The 13985-nt window shown below is 40.1% G+C and overlaps 1 protein-coding gene across 13 annotated transcripts in view; it reads left to right on the top strand.

Annotated features, from left to right (window-relative positions):
• Positions 1-13985, top strand: part of VRK2 (VRK serine/threonine kinase 2) — a 119826-nt gene that overhangs the window by 43794 nt on the left and 62047 nt on the right. The gene's annotated exons all lie outside the window — the stretch shown is intronic.

The raw sequence follows: 13985 nt of genomic DNA, 5'->3' as shown, positions 1-13985 counted from the left end.
GTAGCCATTTATAACATGTGACTGTTAAGTACTTGAGTTGTGCTAGTGTAGTAACAGTTACTGGCAAGTATATACAGCAATAGGAATTCTCATTCATTCATTGCTGATGGCGATCCAAAATGGTACGGCCACTTTGGAGGATAGGATGGCAGTGTATTAAACAAAAGATTCCTAACCATATCATCTAGTAACTGTGCTCCTTTATATTTATCCAAATGAGTTGAAAACTTAACCTCCACACAACAAATCTAAACATGGATGCTTATAATGTTATTCATCCTTGTTAAAACTTAGAAGTAACCAAGGTATCCTTTAGTAGGGGACTGGATAAATAAACTCTGATACACACAGACAATAGAATATTATTCAGTGCTAAAGTGATGAACTATGAAGCCATGAAAAGACGTAGAGGACACTTAAATGTGTACATGAAAGAAGACAGTCTGAAATGCTGTATATTCTATGATTCTGACTATATATGACATTCTAGAAAAAGCATTACTATGTATGCAGTAAAGTGTCAATAGTTTCCTGAAATTAGGGAAGAATGACCAGGTGGAGCACAGAGAATTTTTAGGGCAGTGAAACTGATTTGTCTGATACTACAGTGGTAGATACCTTTTTCAAGACCCTTAGAATATACTCCAAGGTTGAACTTTAAACTGTGGACTTCAGATGATAATGATGTATCAGTGTAGGCTCAACCATTGCAACAAATGCACCACTCTGGTTCTCACCAGAGTTGACACTCTGTGTGGCTACATGTGTAAGGACTGAAGGTTTTTGGGAACTCATTGTACTTTGTGCTCAGTTTTACCTAAATTGCTCTATGTTTGCCTATATTGAAGCTAAAACTTCTCTAAATAATAAGTCTATTTTTAAAATGTGGCTAAAGTGACCAAGGATCCGAATTTTAAATGTAGCTTAATTTTCATTAAATAACTACATGTACTAGTAGCCACCATATCCGCATAAGTTTGAAGAGTAAAAAATGAAGACTGTATAACAATCAGAAAAAAATATATAGTTGAATATTTATCTGGTCTCTGCATGGACAGAGAAGTTTCTAAAAAAATTAATTGAAGTGGCTGGCACTGTGGTGTCTTGGGTAAGGCTGCCACCTGCAGTGCCAGCATCCCATATGGGTGCCAGTTTGAGTCCTGGCTGCTCCACTTCTGATCCAGCTCTCTGCTGTGGCCTGGGAAAGCAGTAGAAGATGGCCCAAGTCCTTGGGCCCCTGGACCCGCATGGGAGATCCGGAAGAAGCTCCAGGCTCCTGGCTTCGGATTGGCACCATCGCAGCCATTTGGGGAGTCAACCAGTCATGGAAGACCTCTCTCTATCTCTTCCTGCCTCTAACTCTGCCTTTCAAATAAATCTTTTAAAAAACTTGTAAGAGAAGACAATCTCAGTGCAAATATTGGTATATTTTAAATTTTAAGATGTTTGTATACTTTAAAACTTGAAAAATGAAAGGCAAGTGGGGGAGGCAGGTGCCATGGCGTAGTGGGTAAAGCTGCTGCCTGCAGTGTCTGCATCCCATATGAGTCCCGGCTGCTCCACTTCCAATCCAGCTCTCTGCTGTGGCCTGGGAAAGCAGTGGAAGATGGCCCCAGTCCTTGGGCCCCTGCACCCATGTGGGAGACCTGGAGGAAGCTACTGGTTCCTGGCTTCAGATCAGTGCAGCTCCGGCCATTGCAACCATTTGGGGAGTGAACCAGTAGATGAAAGATATTTCTCTCTCTCTCTCTCTCTCTCTCTCTCTCTCCCTCTCCCTCCCTCTCCCTCCCTCTCCCTCCCTCTCCCTCCCTCCCTCCTTCTCTCTCCCTCCCTCCCCCCCCTTCCCCCCTTCCCCCTCTCCCTCCCTCTCCTCCTCTCTTCCCCCCTTCCCCCTCTCCCTCTCCCCCTCTTTCTCCCTCCCTCTCCCCCCTCTTCCCCCCTTCCCCCTCTCCCTCTCCCCCTCCCCCTCTTTCTCCCTCTCTCCCTTTCTGTCCCTCTCCCCCTTCCTCTCCCCCTCCTCCCTCTCCCCTCCCTCTCTCCCCTCTCCCCCCGCCTCTTCTCTCCTCTCTTCTCTCCCCTCTTCTCTCTCCCTCTCTCTCCCTCCCTCTCCCCCTCTCTCCCTGTCTCCCTCTCCCCCACTCTCTCCCCTTCTCTCTTCCTCTCCCCTCTCTTTCCCCTCCTCCCCCTCCCTCTCTCTCTCCCTCTCCCCCCTCCCCTCCTTGTCCCTCTTCCCCTCTCTCTCCCCCTCTCTCTCCTCCTCTCCCCCCTCCCCCCTCTCCCCCTCCCTCTTCCTCTCCCTGTCCTCTCTGTAACTCTGACTTTAAAATAAATAAAATAAATATTAAAGGGAAATGAGAAATTTGAAAATGTATTTGACAAATATCTGAGAATATCTAGCAAACACTGAAGAATAAGGAAACCACTGAATATTTTCTTAAAGCAATGATCAAAAATGAATGGAGGGCCGGCGCCGCGGCTCACTAGGCTAATCCTCCGCCTTGCGGCACCGGCACACCGGGTTCTAGTCCTGGTCGGGGCTGTCGCTCCCCGTCTTCGTGGAGGAACGACACAGGACCCTGCGTTGCTCTTTCGTCTGCTCGGCCCTCCCCGGGTTTGCTGCTGGTTCTTCCCGGGTTGGCTACCGTCCCTTCCACCTCCGTGGAAGGGCGGTTCCCCCTGGCCACTTTCCCCACTTCCGCAGGGGAGCGGCACACCGCCGGCCGGCTCTCTCGGGGGCTGCACAGGTGTTCCCTCAGATGTTCCTCTTAGATGTTCCTGGTGCATGTTGTCTCTCTCCTCCTTTATAGTCCTCTTCCACCAATCCCAACTCGGCTGCCCACACGCCGAGTACGCTGCTCTCCTCCAATCAGGAGCAGGATCAGCTCCTGGAGGTCATCACTCAAGTTGGCAAGAGGCAGCTGCGTAGAAGCTGTTTTCTCCTCTCCCAGCGCCATATTGTGGGAGAGCAGATGCATAGAATAAGTCTTAATTCCAGTAACTTAGTCCAGTCCGGGTTGCTCCCCACAGGGGCACTGGATTCTGTCCCAGTTGCCCCTCTTCCAGGCCAGCTGTCTGCTATGGCCCGGGAGTGCAGTGGAGGATGGCCCAAGTGCTTGGGCCCTGCACCCCGTGGGAGACCAGGAGAAGCACCTGGCTCCTGCCTTCGGATCAGCGCGGTGCACCGGCTGCAGCGTGGCGGCCATTGGAGGGTGAACCAACAGCAAAGGAAAACCTTTCTCTGTCTCTCTCTCTCTCTCACTGTCCACTATGCCTGTCAAAAAAAAAAAAAAAAAAAAAAAAAAAAAAAAAAAAAAAAAGAACCAAGAAGACAAACAGCTGTCCTACAAGCAAATTAAAAAAAAAATCACTTTTGATAAAAATGAAAATATGTAGAGACCAGAACAGTGAGGCACCATTTTTGTAGGACTTACCAAATTGGAGAAGTCTGAAATGCTGGTCTAATACTACTGAGCTTGATAAGGCTGCAGGAGCTTGTAGAGTACCTTTGTGATTGTAAATTATAGTAGGAGGGTTTGGTGCCGCATGCAGATCTGGTAAGCTGCCACATACATGCCAGTTTAGGTCTTGGCTGCTGCATTTCCCATCCAGCTCCCCACTAATGTACCTAGGAAAACAGTGGAAGCTGCCCCAAGTACTTGGACACCTGCACCAACATGGGAGACCTGGATGAAGCTCCTGGCTTCAGATTGGCCCAGCCCGAGCCATTGGGGGCCATTTGGGGTGTAAACCAATGGATAAAAGATTCATTTTCTCTCTCTCTTCCTCTTTTTAACTTCTGCTTTTCGAATAATTTTTTTTTGAGGAAAAAAGTAGGAAACTAACAGAACGGCAATTTGGCAGTTTCATCTGGGGAGTAAACCAGCATATGGAAGATTCTGTGTTTCCCTCTTTCTGGAGCTCTGCCTTTCAAATAAAGAAATAAATCTTTAAAAAAAAGGAAAGAAACCTTATTCTCAGGGGAAAAAATACTTTGCAGATATTTTCTGCACCTACCATATTCTCTTATCAGATGCATTTCTATTTATTTAAGAAAGCGTTTATTTATTGAGAGGTAGAGAGAAATATCTTCCATCTGCTGGTTCACTCCCCAAATTGTGGATATGGCTGGAGCTAGGCCTATCCAAAGCCCAGAGCCAGGAGCTTCCTCTGGGTCTCCTACACAGGTGAAGGGGTCCAAGGATTTGGGCCATCCTCCACTGCTTTCCCAGGCCATGACAGAGAGCTGGATAAGAAGAGGACACGAACTGGTGTCCATATGGGATGCTGGCACCACAGGTGGAGGCCTAGCCTATACCACAGCACCAGCCCCATATTTCTATTTTTATTGGGGTCAAATTTATCAGTGTTTTATTTACTTCATATTAGAATCCTTAAAAAGTCTGGTTTTTTAAGATGAGGTGTATTGATGTATTAGGGTTAGCTGTATAATTTATAAATGGGGAAATGCATCCTTTTAAATAGATGGTTTTGGCACATGCCTGTTAATCTAACAATCACTATCAAGACAGTTCTTTCATCCTCAGAAGTCTCTCTTTTGCAGTCAGTCCCCTTCTTTTACCTCAGCCCTTGGCAATAATTTCTTCCTGTTTACCTATTGGTGGATATTTGGGTTGTTTCCTTTTTTGTCAGTTCTGAACATAATTGTTATCAGGTAAGCATTCAAGTGTAGCTTTTTTGTGTAAGCATATGTTCTCTGGGTAAATAAGGATCGGAAGTGGAGCAGCCAGAACTCAAATCAGCACCCATATGGGATGCTGGCATTGCAGACGGTGGCGTTACCCACTACGCCACAGCACTGGCCCCAATACTACTTATTTTTAAAAAGCTGTCTTTGCTTCAGATATAGTGCATGCTGCTTTTATCATGTACAAACTTATGTACTTGGGATTATTTCTGTATTTTCTATTGAGTCCCATTATTGGAATTTATTCATCAATACTCTGCATAAATACTGGTACAGGAATTTCTGGAGCTTTATATTTTAGTATCCCATTGGGCTAATATCTCCTTGTATTTTTCCTTTTTTCAGTGTTACCTTAGCTGCTCATATTTCTTTAAATTTTTCTTAAGATTTATTTGAAAGAACTACAGAGAGAGAGCTCTTCCACCCGCTGGTTTGCTACTCAGATGATTGCAACAATCAGGGCCGGACTTGGCCAAAGCCAGGAGCTAGGAACTTCATTTGGTTCTCCCATGTGGGTGACAGGAGCTCAAATACTTGGGCCATCTTCCACTGCTTTTCCCAGACTATAGCAGAGAGACATAACAGAGCAGCTAGGACACGAATGGGCGCCCATGTGGGATGCTGGTGTCATAGGTGGTGGGTTTACCTGCTGCCTGCTGTCCCTTTCTCTCTCTCTCTCTCTTTTTTTTTTTTTTTTTTGGTCTAGCTTTATTTAAAAAAAGTTGTTGGCATTTTTGAAATTTTGTGAGGTTTTAATGTAGGAGAGACCTGATATGTTTATGATATATAAATGTTGATTCAACAAGGAATGCTTTTATATTCACATTTTTGTCTGCAGGAATATTTTAAGGCTTTCCTCCTCCTAGTTTTGCATATTTCTTGTTAAGATTATTTGTAGAGATTATGCACTTTTATTAGTATTACTGATTTTTTAAAGTTATTTAACAGGCATAGTGATGGAGAGGTAGGAGAGGAAGAGGGCAGGGACAGAGACAGAGAGATCTGTTGTATTTTCTGGTTCACTCCCCAGATGGCTGCAACAGCAAGGGCTGGGCCTGGATGAAGCCAAGAAACAGGAACTTTATCCAAGTTTCCCACATAGGTGACAGGAGCTTAACTACTTGGGCATAAGCAGGGAACTGAATCAGAAGCAGAGTAGCTGGGACTAGAACTTGCACTCCAGTATAGGATGCAGGCATCCCAAATGGCTGCTTAACGTGTTGTGCCACAATGCCTGCCCCTACCAGTGTGGTTTTACTCTATAGCTGTATCTTCTGATTACTGTGTGTGTACTTGTATGTGAAAGTTGTTGATTTCTCTATATTAATTTTACATCTTGTTATTGAATTCTTTTGTACTTTATAGTTGTTTTAGTAATGATTTTCTAGGTTTTCTTAGGAAGTCGTATCACATGCAGATAGTTTTCCAATTTGCATATTTCTAGATGATTGCTTACTTAATTGGATTGTCTAGTGCGTACAGTATAATATTTAATAGTATTGAAAGTAGGACCATCATCACCTCTTCTGATCTTCATGAATTGGCTGAAGTATTACCCCACTGAAAGTGATACTTGCTTTAGGACTAAGTTATGTCTGCATATGAGAGAGTTACTCAAAAAATTCAGGAAAAATGTTACATTATCTTTTAGTTTCAGTTTCTCTCAACATTTTTGAAGTTCCCTCAAAGGTGTGAAAATGTTACATGAATGAATATATGTCTGATTATAAAGTCAAATTAAGGAAATAGTTATCACTTCTACGTTCTTGAATTATATATTTATTTAGAATGGGGATTGAATTTTTGGCTTGCTTAGCATCGATGGAAATAATCATATGTTTTTCTCAAATCCATTAATAAAATATAGGTTACTGAGTTTCTAATATTCAACCAGCTCTACTTCCGAAGAATAAATCTCAATTTGTTATAGTTTGTTTACTTACTATGGTATTGAAGTGTGTTCACTAATATTTTATATTGTGCGTTCATGTTGGTGTTCATAAGTGATGTTGGTCTGCAGCTTTGTTTTTTGTGCTGTATCAGATTTTAGTTTCAACATTATACTTCCTTCATAAAAATAATTTAGAGATTTTACTTCATTTTCTGTGTTCCAGAACTGTTTCTGTTACATTTGGACCATCTGGTTTTTAATGTGAAGTAATCTCATTCTGCTGCTTTTCTGTGAGGTGGTTCTTTGTAATTCTATATTTTCTCCTGTGGAAATTTGTTGTGTAAGCTCTTTTTCTCTACTTGGGTCAATTTTGATAGCTGTTTTTTTCTAGTTTTTCAAATAAATTTGAAAATTTTTAATTAACTTTAAATTTCTTTTAAATTTCTTCTACTTCAATGATTGTTTCCCTCTAGTTACTATTGATTTTATTTTTCTTTTTTCTGAACAAAGGTGGATTGTAGTCCATTTTGTTAATTTTTCAAGAAAGTTGGACTTTGCTTTATTAATGACACACTGTTTTTCCCTTTTTTTAATAAAAGGACGTATTTATTTATTTGGAAGGCAGATGGCAGAGAGTAAAAGAATTTGCATGTGCTGTTTCACTCCCACAAATACTTGCAACAGCCAGGGCTGGGCCAGGTGGAAGCCAGGAACCAGCAACTCCACTCAGGTTTCTCACATGAGTGGCAGGGACCCAGGTACTTGGGCCATCATTTGCTGCTTTTCCAGGAACATTAGCAGAAAGCTGGATCAGAGGCAGGAGAATAGCAGGGACTTGAACCAGCAATTGAAACTGGGATATGGGCTTCCCAAGCAATGGCTTAGCTGTCTGTGCCACAGTGACATCCCTGCTTTTCTCTTTCCTCAGTAATTTCAGATTTTGCCTTTCATAAGTATTTTGTTGGGCTGTTTTGTTTTAACCTTTTGCTATTTCTCTGTCTTCAGTTAAGGGATCCAATTCATTTATGTTCATTTTTTAGTTTTTTTTATTTCCATGAATATTTAAGGCTATGAATTTTCCTCTGGTTACTCTGGTATATTGCACAGATTTTGATATGTATTGCTTTTTAATTATGTTTATTTTTAAAGAAAATTTGTATTTTTCCTTCACCAAAAGGTAGTTTAACAGGAGGTTCTAAAATTTTCAAAATGAAAGGCATATAAAAATTGTTTTTATTAATGCATAAATTTGTTAAACATAATTGTAACAATTCTATTTGGAGTGTACTTGTGCTTTAAATTTTACTAAGCAAATGATCAGTCTACCATGTTTACCTTAGGAAAAACAGTGATCTCTATTTTCATATTGTAACGCTCAATTTATGTTTAAAAGATAACCTTATTTGTTATGTGCTTTACGTCTGTATCTTTGCATAGATTTTGTCCATTTGATTTCTTGTTTACCAAATGTGCTGAAAAATCTTCTATTGTTAGCATGTTTCTATGTATCTCCTTGATTCTCCTGTAGTTTCTTTTTATCAAGATCAAGGCTGTGTTGTTTCATAAGTATTCTTTACTGTATTTGCTGAATTTCCTTATTTTATTTATTTATTTTTTATTTGACAGAGTTATAGACAGTGAGAAAGGCAGAGAGAAAGGTCCTCCCTCCGTTGGTTCACTCCCCTAATGGCCACCACGGCCTGTGCTGCGCGCTGATCCGAAGTCAGGAGCCAGGTGCTTCCTCCTGGTCTCCCATGTGGCTGCAGGGACCCAAGCACTTGGGCCATCTTCCTCTGCCCTCTCGGGCCACAGCAGAGAACTGGACTGGAAGAGAAGCAACCAGGACTAGTACCCAGCGCTCCAACTAGAACCGGGGGTGCCAACAACGCAGGTGGAGGATTAGCCTAGTGAGCCATGGAGCCGGCCCCGAATTTCCTTCTTATTTTCATGTATTTTCTACATCTTTAGTTCTGTAAGTTTTGAGGGAGGGAGGAGATATTTATGAATGAAGATATATGTTCAGTTTATTTTATAATCATAAACTTAACCCTCCACTAAGTATAGAATTCAATAAATAGTAAGAAGAAAAAAACACTGTTCCTTAACAGTAAAGGTAAGGGCTATAGATAATCACATCGCAAAATATCAATTTCACTCATACATTACATTTTCTGTACTTTATTAGTTACCAATGATCAGGGAAAACATATATTTGTCTTTTGGGGACTGGCTTATTTCACTAAGTATAATGGCTTCTAGTTGCATCCATTTTATTGCAACAGACAGGATTTCATTTTTTTTTTTCTTTTACAGCAGAGTAGTATTCCATAGTGTCTAACTTGTTACAATGATTGTCTCTGTAATAATATGTTTGGAAGTTGTTTTTTTTTTTTTTTTTTTTTTTTGTTAAGATTTATTTTATTTATTTGAAAGACGAGTTACAGAGAGAGGTAGAGACAGAGAGAGAGGTCTTCTATCCGCTGGTTCACTCCCCAGATGGCCGCAACAGCTGGAGCTGTGCTGATCCGAAGCCAGGAGCCAGGAGCTTCCTCCAGGTCTCCGACGTGGGTGCAGGAGCCCAAGGACTCGGGCCATCTTCTACTGCTTTCCCAGGCCATAGCAGAGAGCTGGATCAGAAGAGGAGCAGCGGGACTAGAACCAGCGCCCATATGGGATTCCAGCACTTCAGGCCAGGGCTTTAACCCACTGTGCCACAGCGCTGGCCTCTGGAAGTTGTTTTTATGTCCTTTCCATTTAACCTTATTTTACTGTGTTGTAGCTTTTTGTGGTATTCTTTGACTTCCACCTACTACTTAGTCGCTCTCAATAATCTTTCCCTTCTTGTTGTCTCAGTTTTCAGTTGTACTGCTTTACTTTGTTGGACCTTTTACAAAGTAATTCAGAAACTTCATGGAGAAGTGAAATTAAAAAAAAAATTATTTTGGTACAAAACATTTGAAATTCATGCACAATATTTTAACATAATATGCATTTCTCGTAAACTTTTAAATCTTCATATTGTATGTTTTTATTTATCTCCAGCCTTACTTTTATCTTAGATATAATTATATATGATTATGTGTATATGTATATTACACACTCACCTTTCTGTCCTTTTTCCAAAGTTACTCAGTGATCCTTTAATTGGGTAAAGCTCATCCTCTAGTAGATTATGTGCCGTGGGTACAGCATTCATTCCCTTACATATTTAAAACTTCTTCAGTAGTGTCCAGTAGCTGGATTGGTTTAAGATACATGGTTCACACTTCCTTTTTCTGAGGTTCTTAAAAATGCTACTCTCTTGTTGCCATGCACTGAATGTTGAATCTGCAGTTTCCTATTTCTTCTTTTAAAAAGCCTTATTTTAATAAGAGCTTTAAAAAATTTTTTTAGACAAAATACTAAAGAAAATGCTTCAATGCTAGTGTCATATACTAATAGAGGAAATATTATATCCTTAGTACTGATTTGATTACAAAATTACTTAAATTCAGAATTTAAATTTTGGATGTGGGTGCTTAGCTTGGTGGTTAAGAAGCTTGTGTTGCGCCATCAGAGAATTTTTTGTGTTGAGTCCCCAGCTCTGGCTTCTGAGTCCAGCTTCGTGCTTGTGTCGACCGCGGTGGGCAGTGGTGATGGCCAGACGAACTGCGTTCTGACACCCACGTGAGGGGCCTGGATTGAGTCTAGTCTCCTGGTTTAGGCCCAGCCCATCCCTGGCAGTTTTGGACATTTGTGGAATGAAACTAGTAGACAAGAACTTTTCTCTACTTTTCTTTCTCTTTGCTTCTCAAAAAGAAAAAAAAAATGTAGAAAAATTACATTAAAAGATGTTTATTAAGTTATGTGAGTAAATATGTTTAAAAGAAAGCTGTATCTTTAGAAAAGACAGTATACATCAATTCCAAGTAACTTTCTGAACGTTTATTAGGCACTAGGCATTACATTATATTCAATTAAATAATTTTTCCAAATTTGTGTTTCCCTGTTAGGTAGGTACGTGGCCATCTGTTGACTACCTAATCAAGTTTTAAATTTCTCTTAGAAACCTCACTGATTCTGGACTGTAGTGTAGATTTGTATAATGATAACTGGAGGGGGCTGGCGCCATGGCACACTAGGTTAATTTTCTGCCTGTGGTGCCGGCAACCCATGTGGGCGCTGGTTCTAGTCCTGGCTGCTCGTCTTCCAATCCAGAGCTCTCTGCTGTGGCCTGGGAAAGCAGTAGAAGATGGCCCAAGTGCTTGGGCCCCTGCACCCATGTGGGTGACCCAAAAGAAGCTCCTGGCTTCAGATCAGCGCATCTCCAGCTGTTGTGGCCATTTGGGGAGTGAACCAACAAAAGGAAGACCTCTCTCTCTGTCTCTCCCTCTCACTGTCCGTAACTCTACCTCTCAAATAATAAATAAATCTTAAAAAAAAAAAAAAGATAACTGGAAAGTTAGGCTTATGAGTGCTGATCTAGTACTTGGAAAACCGAGTAGTGGTTTTGAGTAACACCCATGTGACTCTATCTTCTGGGGCTGCTAGTGAAGGAGGTAGATGCAACTGAGCTGAAGTTATGTCTTTCATGGCAGTAGGGCAGATGCTCTCCTCATGTCTGGAGTTAATGAAATATAAAATATTGCCAGGACTCCAGAGTGGTATTAAATATCTTAGCTTGATACTATAGTATTTCTTAGACGGTACTGCTGGGGAGCCTACTTTAGAGTATTTCCTGTCCATAGATTAAATAACACGGTGCTGTTTAGATTTACAACAAGCAATAATGTGCATGTGGTTGTTTCCTCCTGGTGGGGTTCTGTTGTATGGTTTCTGTTAAGCAATGATACTTTTGAAATTATTCCTGTTTTTTGATTACTTGAACTTTTAATATGTTTTGAGCTTTATATCAATAGGGTTGTTTTGAAAATACACACTTTCAATGACTTTTTCTTAGTCACAGCAGTATAACTATTTGTCATACAAATGTGTTGCTTCTGAGTTGTGATAACTTGATATATATATATATATCTGCTTTTCATAGATCAGATCTATAAACTTTTGGAATTCTTTTAGTATCATTTGTCAAATGAAGATAAAGTCAGCCTTTCAATTTTTATTTCCATCTAATTTTCTGCGGTGTATTAATACTACTGTTTTACTAAACTCTGACTTGTTAAGATATTTTAAAATTTTTATTTGTCAAATGCAGTGTTAACCTAATGGTGTTTCTGTTTTCATAATTTATTCTTTACATGGGCATGTTAAGACATCTGTTTCAGAATCAGGGTACAGCCATGTTAAAAATATTTTCCAATACTGTGCAAATGATATTTAACTGAACATAGGCAACTAGAACATTATTATTATTATTATTAGACAGCAGTGATGAGTGGAATATACTAAAGAAAACAGCATGGTTATAATCTAGAAATTACCTTGTCCTCCATATTTGAAATTAACCTTTTGTAAAGTTTATTTTCCAGCACTAACAAGACTGAGACAAGTTAAAATCTGTTAAATATATAATTACATACAAATTATGAATATAATTATAAATTATCACTTAGATCACTTTTATATCTATCACTTAGATATAAGTTAATCTTTTAAATTTTATTTTTATTTAAATTATAGACATGAAATTTTAGCTAAATACATAAGTACACACATATATATTTCTCCAAAAAATGGTATTTCACTGTATTACCGCAATGTCATTTCCACTGTACAGTTTTAGCTCATCTGCTTTCTTTCTTCCTTACTGTAAAATTCATCAGACGATAGGAACACAGATAATTCAGATAATTCTTATTCTCGTATTCCATTTAAACCTTAGCTCTCGTTTCCTCTTTTCTTTTTTTTTTATGACTTAATGGACTTTTCAGTGCCACAGTTTCCTTTCCTGTAAGTCCAGCAGTCTGGATCATGTAATCTCATTGGTCCCTTCTCTCATAGCCTCAGGCTTACTGGACAGATGATTGTTGGCTACACATCTGCTTTTGAATCTACTCTAACAGAGCCATGCGAATGTGATTTTATTCACTAATGCAGTTCCAGCAGCTGGCATACTGATGGCCTATAATATGGATTAATGCATAAATGAATTTATTAATTAGTAGCTCAGCTCTCTGTAGGAGCAGGTAAAGCCAAGCAAGTAGAGCTGGGTGTAGTAAAGGTAGGTATGTTAATGAAGTTATTTGTGCATTCCTTAAATTTCTTTGAAGTTGTGTGAAGAGACAGGTACTATTTAATACAGCCGTTATGAGTGTTTTCTTACACATAGAACTCTTCCAGTGTATTCACAAAGAGAAACTGAAAAGAGAGACTGCCATTGGTTGAATTTTGTCCCTTCAAAACCTGCTGAAGTCCCCAGCCCCAACATCTGTGATTGTGACCTTATTTCAAAACAGGTTAAGATGAAGTCTTTATGGAGAGCCTGAATCCAATATGATTGGTGTCCTTATCAAAAGAAGAAATTTGACCCAGAGACAGACATGCATAGAGGGAAGACAATGTAAAACAACAGGAAAAATACCATGTGGAAGTCAACGAGTGCCTGACGCTACCATAATGTAGGAGAGAGAGAAATGGAACACATTCGCCTTGACTTGAGATATCTAGCTTTCATAACTGGCAGACATGAAATTTCTGTTGTTCAGGCCATCTACGTCATTTTAGCAACCCTGCAAAACTAATACAGGGACTTAGACGTACATCTTTGGGTGAAGGTTGAGATCATGTATTTTTCCAAATACTTTTTGTAGAAATCTCGGGATAATGTTCTGTTCCTGAATGCTGGTGTATGTTAACCACGTTATTAGCTTTTGGTAGAAGGGAAAGGGAAGAGGAACGGGGAGAAATGGGAACAGAGGGCAGAAAGCTTCTACTTACGCTTTGCCCTTGGCCACTGCAGGTCAGGTCAAGTCAGTCAGTGTTGCTACAGTGATTTGTTCTCATACATAGGCCTCCAAGCCATTAATTGTTCAACATGGATGATGGAATCCACTTCATTATATAGCCTGCTTGTTTATTCTGAAGTTGTGTCCCTGTACAGGCTCAGAGAGAAGATAAACAAAAAAGAGTGTTTACCTTCTAACTACAGGCAAAAGGTTCGATAGAAGTTTGGGACTATTTTCTTTTCTTTTTCTTTTCTTTTTTCTTTTTTTCTTTTTCTTTTCTTTTTTTTTTTTTTTTTTTTTTTTTTTTTTTTTTTTTTTTTTTTTTTTTTTTTTGACAGGCAGAGTTAGAGAGAAAGGACTTCCTTTTCTGTTTCACCCACTAAGTGGCCACTACCACCAGCACGTTGCGGCCAGCGCACTGCACCGATCCGAAGCCATAAGCCAGGTGCTTCCTCCTGGTCTCCCATGCGGGTGCAGGGCCCAAGCACTTGGGCCATCCTCCATT

Source organism: Oryctolagus cuniculus, chromosome 2, assembly GCF_964237555.1.
Source record: "Oryctolagus cuniculus chromosome 2, mOryCun1.1, whole genome shotgun sequence".
Taxonomy (NCBI): Eukaryota; Metazoa; Chordata; class Mammalia; order Lagomorpha; family Leporidae; genus Oryctolagus; species Oryctolagus cuniculus.
The sequence above is the reverse complement of the archived record's forward strand: the minus strand, read 5'-3'. Positions and strand labels throughout refer to the sequence as shown.